The following is a 22952-nucleotide window of genomic DNA, read 5'->3' on the forward strand; positions in this document are numbered from 1 at the left end:
CTACATGAGATTTACCAGTTCTTTTACCATGTCCATGTCTGGTTTGCAATTGTACAGAATCAAATATTTTAATGTATAGCAGCAATAACAATTATCATTAGAGATTTGAGTTGTGAACTATTTTCTCAAAATCTGCAAAGATCTGAATATAAAGTAATTTCCTTTTTTCTCCTAAAGTACGAATTTGGATAATGACTACCTAAATTTTTTTTTACAAAGTAGATCATCTGAATGTTCAGGCCTATACCACATACTTTGGAGAGTGGAAAAGCAAAGTTACTGGGAAAGTAGGGGAGGAACCATCTACACAAGTGCACAGTCATGAATTGAAGGGGAGCCCCAGCTCTAGAACACGCTGCAGCAGCACTAGCTCATCAAGTGTGTGGGTTGCTGTGCCTCAACTAGAATAGGGTTGCAATTGTGAGTCAACTTGTTAGAGTTTTTCCGATATGGCTGAGGGAGAATGAGCTAAATGTTGAGAGTTTTTACAAGGGAGTAGTTCTAGATGATGAAAGGCTAGATGGCTGGTGGCAGAAAGAGGGAAAATCCAAAATGGTTTGACTTCTCTTTCCTTACTTTCCTGAGCCAGAAACATAGGAAAACCCTGAGCGAGTTAGTAAATCAGTCTGTCAGTCCACGCAACAGGGCATCTGAATTCCATTAACAGAGACTTGAGTTGAGTGACAGGATCAGAGCAGATCTAAATCTCAGCTTAGTTCTCAGGGCTCATTTTCTGGTACTGGTTCCTAGTGGGACTCTGAGACTTGCTCTGGAAAGAGCCATGAGAGGGCCAGGAAACTAAGGGACTGGGCTTCCTCCCAACAGTTCTGTCTGTTCCTTCTGGCTGCCTCTTTATATCACCCGTGTTTTCCAAGAGGCAATCCACTAGCTCCTGGGCAATGTGTATTTTAACATCTTGGCATACATGTGTATGTTTATCTCCCTGACTTCACACAGAATTAGCAGACAGGGAGAGTATTTTCATTTACTTTACTTAAATGATCAAAAAGCAGACAGAAAAGAAAGAAAAAGAGACAGAGATAGGGTCAGAGAGATGCAGGGGGTGTGTAGGAAGAGAATTTTAAAATACATTGGAAAACTTAAAAATATGCAAAGAAAATGACATTCATTTCTAAGTCATTTTTCTCAAACATAATTTTGTCTTTTTTTTTTTTTTTTTTGCTATTTCTTGGGCTGCTCCCGCGGCATATGGAGGTTCCCAGGCTAGGGGTCCAATTGGAGCTGCAGCCACCGGCCTACGCCAGAGCCACAGCAACGCGGGTTCCAAGCCACGTCTGCAACCTACACCACAGCTCACAGCAACGATGGATAGTTAACCCACTGAGCAAGGGCAGGGACCGAACCCGCAACCTCATGGTTCCTAGTCGGATTTGTTAACCACTGCGCCACGACGGGAACTCCCTCAAACATAATTTTGAATGCTACTTTTTAAAACTTTGTTTTCAGAGACATTATGTTTACGGGCTACATAGATTTCCATTTTATAATTTATTTTATATTCCGTCTAATGTTTGATTCTATTCATTTTATGTGCTCTGACATATAAATGGGAAAGGAAAGGTGTGGATAATATTTCCAAGGATCTCGGCTGAGTGAGAACCATAAGCTTACTTCACAGAGTTGCAATGGCCGTTGAAGAGATATACGTAGTATCTTTATGGTGCCTGCCTCACAGTTGGCATTTCACAGTTGGTAGCTAAGATTACAAGAGGTGGGGTGCAGGGGAAAAAAGAGCATGGCTATTGGAGGCAGCCAGAGTTTGCTTGGAATCCAACACTACTGCTGATTGCCATATGACCTTGGTTAATTTAATTAGCATCTCTACTTTTATGTGAAAATTACTTAGTACCTATGTAAATAGACACCTAATAAATGGTAGTTATTACAATTATTCTAGAAAATTATGATTATACTGATCATTATTTTAAACATAAACATGAGACATGGTTTCTCACCATGGGTACAGAGTGTATGTAGGGGAGTAAGCTGATGAATAAACCTCAAAGAGCTACAACTTGTGCAGAAATAGATAATGGAGAGAGGTGAGAAAACAACTACTTCTCCATTTTTACCTGTGGTGATTTTATCCACTCTTTAGCAAGTATAAATAGCTGGGGGAATTTGTGTTAGAGGTGGGGGCCCAAGAGAGGGATGGCCTATGCCCAGAAATAGGGTCACATGTACAGAAGGTTGGAGGAGGTGAAGCAAGTGAGCCACTTTCCTTTTCTGTTTACAGCAAGGTTTGTGGTCTACTTCTTCATGAATCATTTGCCTTATTAATTACCAGGTTTCATTTGGTGGAGGCAGCAGTTAGCAATACTGGTTCATTTTATATTTACAGACATCATCAATCCTTAGGTGCCTTTAATCTTTGCTGGGCAATGCAACTTTTTCTATTATTTCTCATAGAAGACTGAAAAAAAAAAAAAAAGCAAAATAATGTTCAACTCCTGCAAGCAATGAAGACATTTTACAAGCGGCAATCATTTTACCATGTTACTGCGGGGCAATAATCTTTTTTAGGAGCAGATATTTATATTTGTCTAATCAGGGAGATAGTATTGCACTTCATTGACTGATGTTTTAAAATTACCTATAACTTCTACCTTTTCTGCATGAAAACCTAAATACTGAATTAAGCTGAAGGGGTAACAGTCAACAAATGAGTTATGTTTTGCAATGAGCAAAAGCAAACAAACAGAAAGACTAGTCTTCAATTCTGCTTATATCATTGGCTAGCTTTGCCGTCTTGAGAAATCTGAGGCTCAGTTTCTCATCTCTAAAAAGGAATGATATTTAAAAGTCCCCCATAGGATTGTTGTGAAGATTATACAGAAGGCACAGTGCCTGGCACCCTACAATTTCTCATTAAGTGTTACATTCCCATAGCCTCCTTCTTCCCTTCCTTCCTCACAATAATCTCTCAGCTCAAGGCCATTGGCTGCCAGCAGAACTGAAGAGCAATTAACTCACCGGCAGCAGACACAGCTTTCCATGTGTTACCAGAGTGGACTAGGGTCCATTAGTTACCTTTAACAATTTTCCTGTCTCTAAGCAATGGGGACAATGTCCAGTGTCTGGCAGCCTAACTGGTGAGGCATCAGTGGACCAAGAGAAGAAATGAATGAGCCTTTTAAATGGTAAAGTCCTGATTCTTGTGACTTTTTTTTGAGTAATCATCCAGGGACCACCAAGTGACCCTTTGTTCTTATCATCTCTTATGGACTGAATGCATCCTTCTAAATTCATATGCTGAAGCCATAAGCCCCTATGTCATGATTTTGAAGGTAGGACCTTTGGGAAATAATTAGGGTTAGAAAAGGGCATGAGAGGGGGGCCCTCATGATAGGATTAGTGTACTTAAATGAAGAGAAGAGGAAAAAAGGAAGAGAAGTTACACTCTGTCCCCACCCCAACATACACACATATACTTTGAGGAAAGGCAATTTGAAGACATATCCAGAAAACTGTAAAACAGGAAAAGGGCCTCACCAGGCACCAAACTGGTGCTACCTTGAGCTTGGAATTCCCAGCCTGTTTTATTTGTGTAAAACAATTTTTTTGTGTGGTTTAAGTTACCCCAGTGTTTTATTATAGCAGCCCAAGCTGACTAATATATCATCCTTTAAATTGCCAGTCATTTCTATTGAAAATTCTTTCAAGGTAAGCCCCTGATATTTAAGTCTCTAGGGCAGTGGTTCTTAACTTTATCTGTGCATTGGAACCATGGGAGTGCTTTAAAATAATGACAACAAAGAACAAAAACAAAATAAAGCAAAAGCAATACCTGAGTCTTAGTCCTAGCAATTCTGAACTTTAAAAAAAATGTTGTCAAAATATAATTAATTGACAATGTTATGTAAATTTCTGCTGTACAGCAAAGTGATTCAGAAATATATATATTCTTTTCTATTATGGTTTATCTTAGGATATTGAATATAGTTTCCTGTGCTATACAGCAGTAATTTATTGATAATCCATTCTAATATATATTAATTAGTAACTTCTGGCCCCAAATTCCCAGTCTATCCTCCTTTCCCCTTATCTTCCTTGACAACCACAAGCCTGTTCTCTATACCTATGAGTCTATTACTATTTCATAGATAAGTTCATTTGTGTCATATATTAGATTCCACATCTAATTGATATCATATTTTTGTCTTTTTCTTTCTGACTTACTTTACTTAGTATGAGAATCTCTAATTCCATCCATGTTGTGATAAATGGCATTATTTCATTCCTTTTAATGGTTGAGTAATATTCCATTGTATATGTGCACCATATATATTCATCATTCATTCATCTGCTGATGGACATTTAGGTTGTTTACATGTCTTGGCTATTGTAAATAGTGTTGCAGTGAACATAGGGGCATATGTATCTTTTTGAATTACAGTTGTTTTTTTTTTTAATATACACCAAGAATTGGGATTGCTGGATAACATGATAATTGTATTTTTAGTGTTTGGAGAAAACTTCATATATTTCCCACAGTGGCATCACCAACTTACATTCTCACCAACAGTGTGGGAGTGTTCCCTTTCTCTACAATGTCTCCAGCATTTGCTATTTGTAGACTTTTAAATGATGGCCCTTCTGACCAGTGTGAGGTGGTACCTCATTGTTGTACTGATTTGCGTTTCTCTAATACTTAGTGATGTTGAGCATTTTTTTATGTGCCTATTGCCCTTCTGTATGTCTTTTGTGGCAAAAATGTCTGTTTAGGTCTCCTAAACAGTTTTTTATCGGATGGTTTTTGATTGGATGGTTTGGTTTTTTGTTGCTGTTTTGAGTTATATGAGTTGTTTCTATATTTTGGAGATTAATCCCATGTTGGCTGCATCATTTGCAACTATTTTCTCCCATTCCATAGGTTGTCTTTTCACTTTGCATATAGTTTACTTTGCTGTGCAAAATTTCGTAAATTTGATTAGATTCCATTTGTTTACTTTTGCTTTTATTTCTATTCCCTTGGGAGACTGACCTAAGCAAATATTTGTATAATTTATGTTATAGAATGTTTTGCCTATGATCTCTTGTAGGAGTTGTATGGTGTCATGTCTTATGTTTAAGTGTTTAAGCCATTTTTAATTTATTTTTGTGTATGGTGTGAGGGTATGTTCTAACTTCATTGATTTACACGCAGCTGTCCAACTTTCCCCAGCACCACCTGATGAAAAGACTCTTTTCCCCATTGTATATTCTTACTTCCTTTGTCAAAGATTAATAGGGTTTATTTCTGGGCTCTATATTCTTTGCCATTGATCCACATGTCTGTTTTTGTCCCAATACCATGCCATTTTGATTATTGTAGCTTTGTAGTATTGAAAAGCTACAATACTGAAGTCTGGGAGGGTTATGCCTCTTGCTTTGTTCTTTTTCTGGTGATTTGGATTTGATTTGTCTTGGTGCTTCCTGGGCATTGAATGATGTAAGACATTCCTGGGTGACTCTAATTTACACACAAGGCTGAGGCGCATGTCTTGGACAGTTGGCACTGTTACTTAGTCCAGTATTCTTCTCAAATATTTAATGTGCTTAGGAGACCCTTGTATCTTGTAAAATTCTGAATATATTATAGAGTTTAAAGTGAAGCCTGAGATTCAACATTTCTAACAATCTCCTAGGTGATATCTATGTTGTTAGTCTGCGGACCACACTGTGAGTAGCAAGAGGTTAGCAGAGGTTGGCAAACCAGAGTCCATAGGCCAAATTCAGCTTGCTTCCTGATTTTGTGTAGTCATAAGCTAAGAATGGTTTTTACATTTAAATCATTTTAGTAAACCACAAGGATATTTCTTGACATATGAAAATTATACGTTTTTCTAATTTCCACATTCTTAAATAAAGTTAGTTGGAACCTAGCCACTTCATTCATTTTTGTGGGTATAAAGCTGTTTTTGTGGTATAACAGTAGATTGTATTGTTGCAACAGAGACTACAATGATCAGCAAAGACTAAAATATTTACTATTTAGCCCTTTACAGAAAAAGTTTGCCAGTTCCTTGGATTAGTGTGTAACGTGGACTCTCAAAGGGTAAATTTATTTTCATTTCCCATCAGGTTCCACAGCACCAACCTTCAGCTGCTGGCAGCAGACTGAGAGGACTGATCTCTGTTTTCAAGGCACTGTGCTGGGCATTTCAGATGTACAGGTCTAGCAGTGTATATCAGAGTATCTGCAAAACCACCTCTTATGGGAATGATTGACTAGACTGAATCATTCTTGCTCCTGTTCAGCCTCACACCACACTGTGGTCTGAATGTGTGTCTCTCCAAAATTGGTATGTTGAAATCCTAACCTCAAATACAATGGTATTAGGCATGGGGATTTGTGGAGGTGATTAGGTCATGAAGATGGAGCCCACATGAATGGCATTAGTGCCCTTATAAAAGAGAGCCCAGAGAGCTAGCATATCCCTTCCACCATGTGAGGACATAGGAAGGAGTCAGCAGTCTACAACCTGGAAGAAGGCTGTCACCACAACCTGGTCATGCTGACACCCTGATCTTGGACTTCCAGGCTCCAAAATTATGAGAACTAAATTTCTGTTGTTTATAAGCCACCCAGTCTGTGGCACTCTGTTTAAACACCTTGAACAGATTAAAACAGACTATCATACCATCCAGGTGTTCTCTTACACATTGGACTTGTCTAATGGGCAGAAGAAAACTTTCAAAACAAAACAAATACTTCTATTTATTAATTGACAATCCCTTGAAAACAGTCAGTGACATCTATGTCCTTCTGCCTAAAAACAGATTAATCTAACCTGTTTTGAATTCAAATAATTAAAGTGGGAATTTTTAATCAGTATGGGCACTTACTGTCTCAGGACCCTCAAATTCAATTCTTTCTTTATCCTGGACTCCCCCTACCATGAAAGATAGCAATTTAAGGCCTCCATCCATCTTTCTCACCAATATCTTTGTATCAAATATGTTAAGAGAAATTTGAAATTCTGAAGTGCACACCATAGTTAACAAATAAGTGAAAAATAATCCTATGAAGTGGAAATGAGAAAAAAATACTGTAAGTCTGCGCCCCTAAGTTCATAGAGAACTGATGCTCCAGGCACATCCACAATTTCTCTTCTCTTATTTAAAGAGATGAAAAAGCTATTTTTTTACAGAGTGGTTTTCTTGAAAATACCTTAAAAAACTCTTACAAAAAATCTTGACTCACACCGAAGCAAATAAACTTGTTGTAGACATTCCCCCTAAGGGCTCCAGGTCAAGCCTAGTCAACACAATCATCTCTGGTTTGAGGGATTGTCAGGAAACCATGGCTGACAGCTTAAAAGGTGAGTTCTCTATTATTTTTGGCTCTCAACAACCATAACTAGTCCAGACATGTTGACCTAAGCTAGCCATAATAGGACAGCTTCCTTCCAGCTCAGTCATTATAAAATGTAATGTGTCAAGGAAGATTTAGTTACCCATGTGTTTCTCTGAGCCTTATTTTCCTAGGCTCACACTGCTCTTTCTTTTTTTAGGTACTTGCACAGTTAATAAAAATAACCATGAAAAATGACTAGAGCAAAAATAAATAAATAATTTATTAGGTAATTCAGATTAATTCAGGTGGTCACTTATAATAATAATACTATACCATAAGTATAATTATTCCCCTAACAGTTTAGTGATTTGCTCAGTCATACAGTTATTTCATGGTAGAGGCAAAATTGAAGTCCCAGGAGCAGTGTCTCCAGAAATAAAACCTTTAATTTGAATCTATGTTTACTCCTTCTCACAGAATAATGCTCAAAAATCCTACCATTGGAAACTACCGTCACTCAGACTGGGGGAATTCTATAGTCTATGTCCCCTCTTGAATATCATAGACTAGAAATGGCTCCAGGCTTATTAATTAATGGTTTTTCTATCTAAACCTATCTATGTTTATTTAGCCCTGAACTTCTTAAATTTATTTTCCTGTGGGATTGCACTCCGCCCTTTCCTTTTTTCACATAACAACTACTAACAATCTGCAAAGCAATTTTGGGGAAATGTTGTCCTGAATCATTCAGTTACTGGTGATGATACTGTCGGCATTTGAAATCAATTGAGAAAACACGCCAGGGCAGAAAATAAAAAGAGAGGTGAGGACAGAGATGGAATGGGGGGGATGAAGAAGGAAAGAAAGAAAAAGAAAGGGAAGAGAAGAGAAAAGAAAGGGGAGAAAGAGAAAGAAAGAAAATGATATCCTGAATGAGCTGAATTCAGGAAAAGGAGAGAAGGACATATTATGGCAATATTTTTACATTATTATTAACTATATAAGAGTGAAATTGCTGGATGATATGCTAGTTACATTTTCAGTTTTTTGAAGAGCTTTTATATTGTTTTCCACAATGGCTGCACCAATTTACATTCCCACCAGCAGCTTACAAGCATTTTCTTTTCATTGTGTTCTCTCCTTCACTTGTTGTTTGTCTTTTTGATAATAGCCATTTTGACAGCTGTGGGGTGGTAGCTCATTGTGGTTTTGCATTTCTCTGATGATTAGTGAAGTTGAGCATCTTTTCATGTGATTGTTGGCCATCTGTATGTCTTCTTCAGAAAAATGTCTATTCAAGCTCTCTACCTATTTTGGGGGGCAGGGTGCCATTCCTACAGCATGGAGGAGATCTTGGGCCAGGGATCAAACCCATGCCACAGGTGTGGTCTGAGCCACAGCAGTGACGCCATTGATCCTTAACCCACTCTACTACCAGGGAACTATATCTCTGCCTATTTTTAATCAGTTCTTTGTTTTTTTTAATATTAGTTATATGTGTCCTTTATATATTTTGGATAGCAACCCCTAATCAAGTATTTCATTGACAGATATCTTCATTCCTTCAGTAGATTGCCTTTTTTTCAGTCGGGGATTCCCTTTGCTGTGCAAAAGGTAGGCAAAATCTTTTTAGGTTGCTGCAGTCCCATTTGTGTATTTTTGCTTTTATTCCCTTTGTTGGAGGAGATGTGTCCCCAAAAAATATTGCTAAGACCAATGTTAAAGAGCATACTGACCATGTTATCTCCTGGGATTTCTGTGGTTTCAGGTCCTACATCTAAGTCTTTAATTCATTTTTAGTTTATTTTTGTATGATGTAAGGAAATGTTCCAGTTTCATTCTCTTTCATGTAGATATTCATTTTTCCCAACACTGTTTAGTCCCAGGATTGTGTTTTCCTCATTGTATATTAATCCTACTTTGTCATGGATTAATTGACCATATGAGTGTGCATTTATCTCTGGACTCCCTACTAAGTTCTATAGATCTATTTGTCTGTTTTTGTGCCAGTACTATACCGGTTTTTACTACTATGGCTTTGAAGTATAGTTTCAAGTCTGGGAGAATAATATCTCCAGACATGTTTTTCTTTCCTCAAGATAGCTTTTGCTCTTCAGGTTCTTTTGTGGTCCCATACAAATTTTAGGATTATTTATTCTAGTTTTTTGAAAAATACTATTTGTATTTTGATACATATTACACTGATTCTGTAGATTGCTTTGAGTAGTTTGAACGTTTTAACACTGTAGATTCTTCCAATCAGTGAGAACAGTATATCTTTCCATTTATTTGTCATCTTCAGCTTCTTCCTCAATGTCTCATAGTTTTTAGAGTATGGGTCTTTCATCTCCTGCTTTTCTACTTGGATTGATATAACAACATTTTTTAAGGGGATTGTTTTCTTCATTTATTTTTTTGATAGTTTATTATTAGTGTATAGAAATGTAACAGAATTCTGCATATTAATTTTGTATCCAGAAACTTTATAGAATTCATTCATTAGATGAACAAAATTGAGAAACCACTAACCAGACTCATCAAGGAAAGAGAGTCCAAATAAATACAATTGGAAATGAAAGAGAAGTTACAACCAACACCATGGAAATACAAAGTTTCATAGGAGCATTCTGTGAACAATTGTATGCCAATAAACTAGACAACCTAGAAATGGATAAATTCTTAGAAACACACAATCTTCCAAGATTGAATCATGAAGAAAGAAAATCTGAATAGACCAATTACTAGTAAGTGAATTGAATCAGTAGTCAAAATACTCCCAAAAAACAAAAATTCAGATTCAAATGGCTTCATAAGTGAATTCTATTAAACATTTAAAGAAGAGTTAACACCTGTATTCCTCAAATTATTCCAAAAATTGAAAAGGATGGAATGCTTTTAAACTCATTTTACATGGCCAAAATTACACTAATACCAAAATCAGGCAAAGACACCACAAAAAAAGAAAATTATAGACCAGTATCCCCAATGAACATAGAAAAAAATCTCAAGAAAATAGTAGCAAACCAAATTCAACAATACATCAAAAGGATCATACCACATGATTAAACGGGATTCTCTACAAGTGGTGCAAGAAAGGTTTTAATCCATAAACTGATGTGATTGGTTTTAATCTGTAAATCAATTACTGAAGGATAAAAATCCTAAGATCATATCAACAGATGCAGAAAAACCATTTTAAAAAAAAAGGAACATCTATTTATGATAAAAGAAAAAACTGTCAACAAAGTATGTATAGAGGGAACACACTTGAACATAATAAATGTCATATATGACAAACCCACAGCTAACATCGTTCTCAATGGCAAAAAGCTGAAAGCATTTCCTCTTTTTTCAGGAATAAGACAAGGATGCCCACACTCAGCATTTTTCTTAAACATTGTAGGGAAAGTTCTAGCCAGAGCAATTAAGTAAGAAAAAGAAACAAAAAGTATTCAAATTAGAAAGAAGTACAATCTTCACTATTTGCAGATGGCATGATACTATATATAAAACACTCCAAAGACTCTGTCAAAAACTATTAGATAGGAGTTCCCGTCGTGGCGCAGTGGTTAACGAATCCGACTAGGAACCATGAGGTTGCGGGTTCGGTCCCTGCCCTTGCTCAGTGGGTTAAGGATCCGGCGTTGCCGTGAGCTGTGGTGTAGGTTGCAGACGCGGCTCGGATCCCGCGTTGCTGTGGCTCTGGTGTAGGCCGGTGGCTAAGGCTCCGATTCAACCCCTAGCCTGGGAACCTCCATATGCCGCGGGAGCAGCCCAAGAAATAGCAACAACAACAACAACAACAACAACAAAAAGACAAAAAAAAAAAAAAAAAACTATTAGATAAGTTGACTTTTTAATATGCCAATATTTTGAAACAATTAACAAAATATTTTGGTAAGCAGCCAAAATACCTTTCATCATGTCTTGAGTTCCTGATGGAGGGACATCACACTTCAGAAGACACTGTCTCTCCCTTCCAGGGTATATAAAATATTAGGGTGCAAAAGACAAGCATGTAAATAATATCAATAGCATGGAGTGTACTATAATTTCCCTGGAGATGTACAAGGAGTAAGCCCCAGTAGTTTAAAGGAGACTTATTTGGACATGTGACTACGAATCACAACAAAATTGTGATTCTTAGAAACTAAAGACCTAGAGCTAGACTTCCAGGGCTCAAATCTAGGTCCATTTTAGCTGTGTGTCCTTAGGCAACTTACTTAACCCATTTGTGCCTCACTTTCCTTATTTGTAAAATGCTGATAACACAGGAACCAATCTGATAAGGTCGATGAAAAAATTAAAATGCTTAGAATATTTCTGGCATATGCTATGCTTTGTAAAGGTCAGTTATTATGTTTTAAAACTATTTTGAAATGAATAGGTTTAAAAAAAATGAATTGGTTTGAAAAACTGAGAAAAGCTTTGGGAATGCCCTGAAAGACCAAGATCTCAAAACTAAGATGTCACACTTTTTCCTGAACTGAGAGGAATTCAGTGTTTGAATAGCTGGAGAGAGGCATGTCATTCTAGACCTAGGATTTGGCAATTCATCAAAGGTAACCAGGATAATCAAGTATTCCAAAGATTGTAGCTAGAACTGTGAATAGGTTGACCTGGAAGTGAGATGAAGGGTATCAGCCCATTAAGAAATACCACGCTTACAAGAGCCCAAGCTATTAGAATCACCTATGCTGGACTGTCAGTCCAGCAGCCTTGTCCTGATCCCAGCTAAGTGCACTTGTATAAGGAGGAATGGAGGAAAAATGTAGAGGGAAAATACCATCATCAGAGGGCAAAAATTTGGAAGAAAATCTATCCTCTATGGACTGGAGGATTGTCCTGATTTTATTTCAAAAAAACAAGAAATATGTTCAGTCACATTGAAATTCTGTTTGTATCTTTTCTTGGCAGGGGGTGGCTTATCATTGTTTGTCCCACAGATGTGTTTGGAAATTGCCAACCAATTAAAATGCACAAAATGAGCAAATTTTGTTACTCATTTTCCCAAAAATTTATACTGAATGTGCTGTAAATGAGCTTGCTTTCAAAAGTTCAGTGAAGTATACAGATTCCAGTTACTGGTAATGACTTAAAATAAAGCAATAAAAATTCCACAGCCAAGTGTGGTTTTTTACCCTTTACTTTTAGTTCTTGATGTGGCTCACTAACAACTATAATTGAAATGGCTGGTTGAGTTATGACTGCCAAAATCTGTCTTTGTTAACATGGAAGAGAAGGTATGGGGTTGGGGACTAGGGAACAGACTGCTATGGATGAGAGAGAAGATACGCTTGTTTCCAGATTCCTCCTCATAATTAGTGGTGGGTAAATCCCTGGGGTTTCTTGACAATCTGTCTGTTTCATAAAGTCTGAGATTAGAGTCTCTCTAATATCAGCTAGTCCATGCTGTAATTGCATTCCATTTAAAAATATCTCCACTTGAGCAATGTTACCAAACCTTGCAACATAAAATTTACAATAATTGTAAGAGAAATTTGATGGCTCCCCTATCCACATGTGTCCGTACTTCCATAGAACAAATTCAGAAGAAATTCATCCCAGAAGAGTTTAAAATAAATTACCAGAGAAAACTGGAACAGAATGCTGAGTGTAAGGCAATAGAAAAATTCAAAATATTATACTTGAAGAAGGCTACTCTAAAAAAAATGTATAAGCAAAGCACAGAAAGTGACGCCTCCAAGTGTTACCTTCTTTGAGTGGTTCTTCACTGGTTGTCACGACCAGGGGGAGGGCTACTGGAATCTAGTGGGTAGAGGTCAGAGATGCTGCTAAGACTCCTGAAAGGCACAGGACAGCCTCCCACAAAGGAGTATCCAGTTATCCAGTCCAAAATGTCAATTGTGCCAAGCTGGAGAATTTCTGCTTTATTTTACAAAAGATTTCTCTGGATCCAAAGTTCTTTTAGCTGGAGAAAAATTACTGCTGGTGTATTGTCCAAGTCCTTCACAGAAGTTTCTCCCTCTTTCTCTCTCCCTTTTTAACAGAATTGAATAACATAATATTACATAGAAATTACGTATTATAAAGAAATTGCATAACAATTGCGTGAGTGTTGTGTAGTGGACCTTTACATAACCACCACTCAGGTCAAGCATTAGAATTTCGCTAACAACCCAGAACCCCACCCCCTATTCCCTGAGCTTCTTTGCCAGTTAGGACTGTTCCCCCTCATTCTCCTTACTTGGTTCCTAGGTTTTCTTTCTAAGTGATGGCCCAAATAGTCACCCCTAAACTTTTTAGTTTTGCCTACTTTTGAACTTCACATGAAATTATATAGTGCTACTCTTTTGGGTCTTTCTTCACTCAATTTTTGGTGAGTGCCACTTACATTATTGCATGTAATAACAATGCATTCACTTTCATTGCTGTGTGGTATCTGTTGGGTTATTTAAAATGTATCATTCTGTGTTAATGGGTGTTTGGGTGGTTTTCTGCTTAGGACTTAGAAATAATGCTGTTGCGAGACATTCTAGGATGTACACATACATAAATGTGCATACTGTCGGATTTAGACTTAGGAGTGGAACTGCTAGGTCATAGGGCATCAGATCTTCAACATTATTAGATAATGTCAAACTATTTATAAAATTTTATGCTTCCATATGTACTTAGAGTGCCAATTGTTGCACATTTTCCCCAACACTTGGTATTATTATCCTTTTTGAACTTAGACATTCAGACCATACAAAGTGGCTTTAATTGGCATTTCTCTGATTACTAAGAGAGTTCAGTTCCTTTTAATATGTTTATTGGCCACTTAAGTACCCTCTTTTTGTGAAATGCCTTTTCAGCTCCCTTGATCACTTTTCCATATGGATGTCTTTCTCTTTGCATTTCTTTAAATATATATTTTGACATGAGCCTTTTGTTGCTTATTAAGCTGAATACATTTTTTTCTCCGTCTGTGGCTTGCCTTTTCACTCTCAAATGTGTCTTTAATGAATAGAAGTTTTTAACTATAATGTGGTTACTAGAATGTATACATCTTTTTATATTCCGTTTAAGCAATCGTTCCTACCTTATGATCACGAGAACATCCATTCATATTATTTTACACAATTTTTATTATTTTGATTTTCATATTAGGACTATAATCCACTTTGAGCTGATTTTCATACATGGTACCTGATATATTTATTGTTTGCTTGTTTGCACAGTCTCATTCAACATTCATTCAATTGTCCTTTCCCCACTGGTCTGTAATGACAAGGTTGACGTAAATCAAATGTCCATAAATCTGTAGTTTTGCTCTATTGGCTTCAATTTTATTTCAGTGGTGTGTAAATTTTTGAGCTAATCCCATACTGTCTTGATGACTATTATAGCTTTATAGTAATCTTCATATCTGTAGAGCAATCCCTGACACCTTCTTCTTCAAGAATGTCTAAGCTCTTCTTTATTTTCATATGAATTGTAAAACTGTCTTTTCAGTTTTTACACACACATAAATTTACAAATGTTGATTCCATTGCATTTAATTGATGGATTTTCAATTTTGAGCTTCCCAATGCGTAGCACAATAAACCTCTCCGTTTAGGAAAGTGTTCTTTAATTTATCTTAATAATGTTTTACAGTTTGCTGTATGGAGATCTAAGATTACACAAAAGATAAGACTGTTGACTCAAACACACATGAATTAATAGATCCTAATAGCAAACATTACAAATAATCCAAAAGATATAAGATAAAGAATACAAGACTCAGGCAAAATGTTCTTCCTTTGGAGGAATCCAAAATCATCATCGCAGCTCTCCAAAGATTGTCTCTCTTGTGTGTAGGGTGTGTGGTTCAGATTTAACCCATGATGTTTAAACAATTCATGTGCAATATTGCATATGCAGAAGGGGACCATTTTTCTTAGAGATCATCTTCATGTTACACGCAACAAAATACACAGCTATGTAAAATTTTCCAGCCTGTCGTGCCCTAAGAAGCCATATGTTCTAGATTTCTTTACAAGAGATACACAACGATAAAAGCATTTATTGGAAAAGAACTCTCGATTAGCTTCCTACTAAATACCAGTAACATTTACCAGAAGATAGGGGTACTAGTATGTTTACAAGGGGATTTACGTGGTCATTCCTTTTACTGGGCATCCCTGGAAAAGAGAATTGTTTACAAGCTTGCTATTACCATTTTCTCCCCAAATAGCGATACTTCTAACTATTTGATGGTATTGATGCTATTTTAAGTTGTATATTTCTTTAAATAGCAGTTATAACTGTTCACTGTTAGTATATAGATATATACTATACTATATACTATATAAACATTCTTATTTTTATATTGACTTTTTAAAAGTAATCTTAAACATTTATTAATTCAAATAATTTATTAGTTATGTTAGATTTTCTGCTATATGGTCATATCATTTGCTTCCATTCTTTCTTCCATTCTTCCTTTTTCAAAATTATTTTTCTCATCTTATTTCACCAACAAGGCTCTACGGTACAAAACTGAACAGAAGTAGTGACAGTGGCATCATTGCTTTCTTGATTGCAAAGGTAGACATGCTAGTGTTTGACAACTAAGTATGATGTTTGCTGTAGTTTTTTTTGTTGTCGTTAGATGACGCTTATCAAATTAAGGAAGATCCCTTCTATTCATAATTTGCTGAGAGATTTTTATAATGAAAAAATATTCAACCTTATCAAATGCCTTTCTTGGACTCACTTAAATGATCATACGTTTTTCCTTTATTGTATTTATGTGATACCACATTGATAGATTTTTGAATATTAGGACAATTTTGAATATCTGGAATAATCTAACTTGATGATGATATTATATCCTTACATCTAGCTGACTCTAACTGGCTAATATTTTAACTAGCCTTTTTGAACCTGCATTCATGAGTGACACTGGTCTATAATTTTACCTTCTTACATTATCCCTTATGAGGTTTTAGCGGCCTCCTAAAATGAATTGGGTAATATCCTTTCTTTTAAAAAAAAGTTATGGTAGAAATTGTGTATACTGGTATTATTTCTTTCTTAACTGTTTGGAAAATTAGCTGAAAAAACCAGTTGGGTTTCACAGACTTTAATCCGAGCTTCCTAGCGTCAAGTGATTTCAGGGTTAAATCAGGGATGCAAATGTATGGAACAGCAGGAAATAGAGTAAGAACATTTTTAAAGGTGGTCACTATTGGAAAACACCCCAGTGTATTCAAGAACAAATCAACTTTCATACATGCACATACACACACACATACGGATAGACAAGCCTTCAGAGTTCCTACTTTAAGGTTTCCCCATACAGTGAATGCTGTAGAAGACTGGGCCTCCAACAGCCCCTTTCTCCCTGTAGCTTTAATCTTCAACTATTTGTTTTACCTCACTCTACATAGCACGTGTTCACCTCTTCCTAAACCTGGGTATTTCCAAAGAAATTCCATTCTTGATGATCTCTGTGAGATTGAAGCTTACATGGATGAGATCTATGACTTAATCACTTTTTATGTCTTTCTGTGAGAATGGAACAAAAGTTGAGCAGATAAAGAACTGTAGAGTCTTTTGAGCCCAGTCTTTAAGAATGACTTAAAAAAAAGAAAGAAATGTCTTCTTATTGGCTTCCTATAAGCCGTATTGGGTAACTGCAGCCTGGCATCAAAGACTGACTAATGTTTATTTTGTTCAGGTTGCCAAAAAATTATCTTAAATAATAAATTTTACTCAGCAGCTAATGCACACAGGGAAAAATAATTGAGATAGGGAATAGAATATCTAACTCACTGTAATTATTTGCTGATTTTTTTTACCTCTTTTTCTAAACCTTTCCCTTATCATGGGCCTTTCGTTCCAAAATATTCTCACCGAATATGAATTCCCACATTCGTGACTTTAAATTGCACCTACCCTACAGATTCAGCTCAAATTCTTTGTTTCTTCTCAAAGCTTTTCTAGACTGCCAGTTCCACGATCTCTTCCTTCCATTCTATCTATATGAACTACAATAATGCCCATACTACTGAGATATGCTCCATACCTCTGAGATGGCCTACACCACACTGCACGGAAATGGTGGGTATGGCTAGAACTCAAATCGTTTAACTCAGCCCAACAATCTCTCCAATAGGATCCTCCTGCTTCCCTGACATTCTTGACATTATATCTTTAGGGGCCATTAAGTGGCCCAATAGAAAATTAGTCCTGACATGACTATCAAGGGACCTACGCACTTGAGGGATGAGAGAGGACTCGTGTTTTTTCATAAGGATTACGCTTTTCGGCTTCCATGGTAGGAAGAAAGAATTCAAGAATAAAGATAATTTTCTTCTTTTGAACTTGAAGAATGCCCATTCCCACATGCCCCAGGGAAGGAAAGTGTTCATCATTTCCCCACTGACATCAAAATTATTGATCTCCAATGAAGCCAATCACTTCTCAGAATTGGAAACAATCCTTTTCATTTTGATAAGTCCCTGGTCCTTGGCTGCAAAAGTCTGTCTTTTACCCTCTCACTAAACAATTTTTAAAATAAAATCAGATTATACTAATATATATGGGACTGTTTGACTCTCCATGTTAAGCTTGCTTCTGCAGCTTTCTCTTTTAACAATTACGCCAAAGATTGGAAACGGAAGTAAGATACAGATAGCTTAAAGGTGTGCTGACGCATCTCTCATCGGTGGGGAAATAATCAAGATTTAATCACAAAACACAGATAATGAGGGTTTTAAAGAGCCTATTCATGGATTTGAATCTTTCTTCACAAGATTCTTTTACCAAATGCTGCAGTAGGCAGTGTAGAGACTATATTTATGTCTCATTAATAAAGATTGCTTTCTAAAAAGCTTGTCTTTTACATAGTCATAAAGATGAGAAAATGTTTAAAGGAATTATACCACTGAAAAAGTGATTCATGTGTCTGCTCAGCAGTGATTGCATTCTTAACCGAGATTTTATATTTGAATAATTCGTATAAGTATATCTTCTGTGCAAATACATGTTTTGATTGGTAATAAATGTTACTAGTTATTTAGTTTTCAGCCTACAGACTGATGTGATATGATCCTCTGTCTTTTATAGATGGCCTTGATTGGCATTCCAAAAATTCATTTTGGGAGACTGCAAAAGAAATTGCCTGACATACCACCTGAGGGGATAATGTGAAGAGACTACAGACAGTGGATGAAACAGTCACTCTGGCAATTATGGAATGTGAGAAAAATATGCTTCTTCCCTGTGTTTGAGAGCAGTGAGACAAATTTATTTTCTGCTTTCTAAATGATTTAGCAAGAAACGGATCCAAAACCCTCTTAAAAACTCCTGTCTACAATTTGGTAAAATGGTACCATTAGAAAACCTTCACATTTCCAAAGCTGTATGAGTTTCTGAAGAATATTGCCAAGCTCAAAAAACAGAAAATATATGATCACTGATCTTGACAGTGGACTGCCAGGCAGCCAGGCTATTAATGAGCATCTTTAACATTTTCATAGTCCCCATCATTACTACTGCTGCTCCCAACTACAGGATCATTATCCTTTGTCATTACTGGGGGCTCACCATGTGCTTTTTTTAACACAATGTCTCATTTAATCCTCATCCTACAAGGAATGAGTATTCTATGAACATTTTATATGTGAGAAATAAGATTTAGATAAATTAGGTAACCTGAGTAAAGTATCCCAGTTGGCAATATCAGCGATTAAAACAAAGCATTCTGATTCAAAGCCTAAGGTTTTTAAAAGCTTCTTGCTTCTAATCCGCTGTGGAGTTGAAAACCAGCTCCATTAGCATGAGCTCATTAAAACTGTGTTTAAGGGTAAAACGCAATTGCTGCATGAGGTTTGAGAAGTTCTCCTGAAAGAAATGTCTTTAGAGTCATGAGTTTCAGTCGATGTTAGGAGAGGAGATGAGTGAAGACCATGAAATTGTTATGCAAAGACTGGGTTCACCTCCTGTCGATCAAAAGACACAACCAAGCCAAATAGCAGAGAAGATGTATCACTCACAGCAAGTAAGGAGAATACCAGGGATCGTTCACCTAGCAGTATGTCCCCAAACAGCAAACTGGGGAAGCTTTAAGCTAAGAGTATCTGCATATTCATGAAGGGGCTTGGGTGGTATGTGCATATTCATGAAGGGGTCTGTGCAGAGGAGAATTCAGCATACAATTGGGGCAAAGGTTGACAGGGTTCAGGCTTTGGATGATTAAAGTCATGAAGGTCAGAAATGGTCAGCATCATCTTTCCCTACATTCAAGTTAATCTAATGGTTGAGCACTTGAGAGGTTTGACTTCTGAAGAACAGGTCAAAAATGTGCTTTAGTCTAATCTTTACCATTGTATCAGAATCAGGAGTCTTTAGCCCTGATTTATTATCTTTCCTGTTGTTACTTCTCTTGCCTGATAACAGTGATTTGTTCCTGCATTGTCTTGTTCCTTGAGGATCATTAATTACTGAGACCTATTCTAGGGCACTGTGGCCAGACTTAGACCACAAAATGGCTGAGGCCAAAAATGGTTTCTCTTATGTAAAGAAAGCCATGCCTGGCTCTATTTTTCCTAGAATCTCCTACCCTAGAGGAGGGAAGCATAGTATAGCAGTGTGGTTATCATACAAACTGGAGCCAGATTTAAATCGGTTAAATTCCAGCTCTGTTACTTTCCAGTTGGGTGGCCTTGGTTAGGTTGCCTAAGTCTCAGTGTCTTCTTTTTGTAAAATGAGTTTAACAATAATAAATGCCTATCTCAGAGTTCCCGTCCTGGTGGATTCTGTCCTGGCGCAGCAGAAACGAATCCGACTAGGAACATGAGGTTTCGGGGTCTATCCCTGGCCTCGTTCAGCGGGTTAAGGATCTGGTGTTGCTGTGAGCTGTGGTGTGGGTCACAGATGTGGCTCAGATCTGGCGTTGCTGTGGCTGTGGCATAGGGTGGCAGCTATAGCTCCAATTAGACCCCTAGCCTGGAAACCTCCATATGCCACGGGTTCAGCCCTAAAAAGACAAAAAAGACCAAAAAAAAACCTACCTCATAGGACCTTTGAGAGGATAAAATAAATTAAATTTGTATAACACATAGAACACTTCCCAGTAAAACACAAGCATCATGGATTTCCTTAGGCACCAAAGCTTAATAGATAAACTATTTCCAGGAGGCCTGAAAATATTGAGAACAATTGCCCTATAACAGATACTTTGAGACACCTTGTTTGGTTATTTCAGACAGCCTCTTTGCATCCTTCCAAGTTATTATTTGTTTTCTGGATAGCTCAGGACACTGGAAAAGTATCCTGTAGTGAGACGCCCCTTTATAGTGTGCTAGGAATTTACACACATATGATTTTTGCACTTAAGTGCTGAATCAAAGTCAATAAAAAAATTATACCATCTCTGAAGATTAACATTTAATGTTGTAAAGGCAACATTAAAGACATAATCTAAATGCAATGGACAAAGAAAAAATTAAGGAAATGCATTTTCTTCTTCTTTTTATTGTTTTATGTTTGGACTATTATTCTCGTATTTTTTCTTTCATTAAACCAGCTTATATAATGTCCTTCTCCCTGTGCCCATAAATATATACAAGTAAGTAATTCTCTCACCAAGTGAATTTTTCTTCTTAAGTGGAAACTGGTCTATGCTCTGAATGCTGTTTGATAAACTCCTGTATTTATTTGTATTCAAAGATTCTGCTGCAGTCTACTAAAAGTCATGTCTTGGCAGCTTTAGGTAATTGCAGGTGGAAAGACTGAGAATAATGCTTCCCCTACAGGAAAATGAGGAAGAATATTGGTAAAGCTAGGTAGAAGGATTCCAACCCAGGCAAGTAGGGAAATAATTAAAGGCAGGAAAAACGGTTTAGCTGTATCACATCTTATGCAAATTAAGTGGGCCCTAGGATTCTCTCAGAAGGTAAACGTTCACTCCCAACAACCCCTACACACATGCCAACCCAAATTTGGAGCAGAAAATACTTAAGACATCAAGCAGCTCAGAAGTTAGCATTCTGGAGCCTGAGAACTGAGGCACCATTAGGTACAATTCTCTCTGAGGCAAACTGAAAGTAGTCTCCTGGATTGGTTTACAAAGCCTGAACAGTGAGCGGGGACTCTGTGAGGTCATCCAAAGAAAATGCTAAATATTTCCTACTTACATTTCCTCTCACGTGGAAGGACAATGTACTCGTCTTTGATCCAGGAACAGAAAACAAAACAATGTGTGTCTGATGTACATTCTAAAAGAATGCTCTGCCTGTGGTGTGCAGCTCCAAAGGAGATAGTATCAACATCTCCTTTGTCCTTTAGGTTTTGTTTTTCTTCTTTTTAGTGCTGCACCGAACCTATGACATAAAGAACTTCCCGGGCTAGGGATTAAATCAGAGTTTCAGCTGCAGTCTATCCCCCAGCCACAGCATCACGGGATCCCAACCACATCTGCAGCCTATACTTACTTGTATCCTCACAGACACTATGTCGGGTCCTTAACCTGATGAGCCACCACGGGAACTCCCCTCAGTTGTTCTTTTCAATATGTGTCATGATCACAGGGATGCTATCTTCAGTGTCCCAAGGACATTTACTTCTCCACATTCCAAGTACTACAAGGACAAAATGGGGTGAACTGCTTCCAAACAGTATCTTTAATACATTGCCAAAACGCTCTTCTTTTTTGTAATGTGTTCTCAAAATTGAAAGTGCATTAATCACCTAGATGTCTTGCTAAAATAAAGCTGTAGAGCCTCATCCTCTGATTTTCTGATTCAGTAGGTTTGAGGTAGGGCCTGAGAATTTGCATTTTTTAACAGACTCTCAGGTGCTATTGATGCTGCTGGTAGTGGGACTTCACTAGAGGTTCATGAAAAGGCCCCAGGGGTCTCCAAACTTTTCTGCACTTTGGAATCATCTAAAAGCCTTTAGAGCTACCGATGCCTGGCACCACTCCCCCAAAATTCCGATTTCATTAGTATGCAGTGTGACCAGAGCAGTAGGATTTTTACAAAGCTTCCCACATGATTCTAATGTGCAGCAAAGTTTGGGAACTTGCATATTAGTCCATGCCTCTCTCTACTTCTCTTTGTAATGATACAATGTTTGAATGCCTTGTTCTCTCATCCTTTTGTTTCACAAGCATTTAGCTGGCAAAAATCCCAAGCCTAGACTAGTCCATTAGCTGTGCACTTCTGGAGAAAATAATGTTATCACAGATACTGATGCCTTGGTGCACTACCCATTCAGTGGCTTATAGAGCACCAGGGCCTCAAATGTTTCAAATTCCTAATGTTCCTTTAACGTCACACTCACTTTCTTGCTCATATATGGGCTCTCTTTCCTGCTTTCTCATTCCTCATAATATTTTTTCAAACCTTCTCAATATCTTAAAATCTATCTAGGCGGTGCTCAACCTGGGGCAGTGTGCCACCCAGAGAACATTTGGCAATGTCTAGAGACAATTTGGTTTTCAAACCTGGGGGCAGAAGACTGTTCGTATGGCATCTGGTGGGTAGAGACTATGGATACCACTAAACGTCATATAATGCATAGTCCAGACCCCATAACAAGGACATACTCAGCTCAAAATGTCAACAGTGCTGTGGCTGAGAAACAATAGTATCTTCATACCACTTTCCCCTAACTCTCAGCAGACAACCATCACCTGAACTTCACAAAGAAAAGA

Source organism: Sus scrofa, chromosome 9, assembly GCF_054392235.1.
Source record: "Sus scrofa isolate SSC_HxYL_T2T_F1_AM1 chromosome 9, Sscrofa_HxYL_maternal_Yorkshire_Landrace_v2.0, whole genome shotgun sequence".
Lineage (NCBI taxonomy): Eukaryota > Metazoa > Chordata > Mammalia > Artiodactyla > Suidae > Sus > Sus scrofa.